The sequence below is a fragment of the Meleagris gallopavo genome, chromosome 2, assembly GCF_000146605.3.
Source record: "Meleagris gallopavo isolate NT-WF06-2002-E0010 breed Aviagen turkey brand Nicholas breeding stock chromosome 2, Turkey_5.1, whole genome shotgun sequence".
Classification (NCBI taxonomy): Eukaryota; Metazoa; Chordata; class Aves; order Galliformes; family Phasianidae; genus Meleagris; species Meleagris gallopavo.
Window position 1 is genome coordinate 19,189,121 of NC_015012.2, and position 325 is coordinate 19,189,445.

General features: G+C 39.7%; 1 protein-coding gene across 4 annotated transcripts in view; it reads left to right on the plus strand.

The window, feature by feature from the left end:
• The window catches only part of ESRRG (estrogen related receptor gamma), a 372,309-nt gene that overhangs the window by 210,168 nt on the left and 161,816 nt on the right, over positions 1 to 325 (plus strand). The gene's annotated exons all lie outside the window — the stretch shown is intronic.

Consider the following 325-nt stretch of genomic DNA (forward strand, 5'->3'; position numbering starts at 1 on the left):
TTTTTTTTTTTCCCCTATTTCTTCCCTCACGTGAGATAGCTCCATGGAATAATTTTAAGCCTGGCCAGTTTGAGTTCTGAACACAATCTCACTCACCCTCATGTTGTTTGGCACTTGAACAGGAGTGACAGTTCCTTTATCAAATAACTCAGTGTATCTATTTTTGTAAGCTGAAAAATGCAGATCCCTCTACAATTATGGGGCAGGAGGAACACAGGCACCCAGGCTTTACTTCGACTCCTACCAGTTAACTGAAATTCTACTCCAGCCAGTTGAGATGGGAAATGATATGAAGATGTGGAAAACACTGAATTGATTTTTTTTT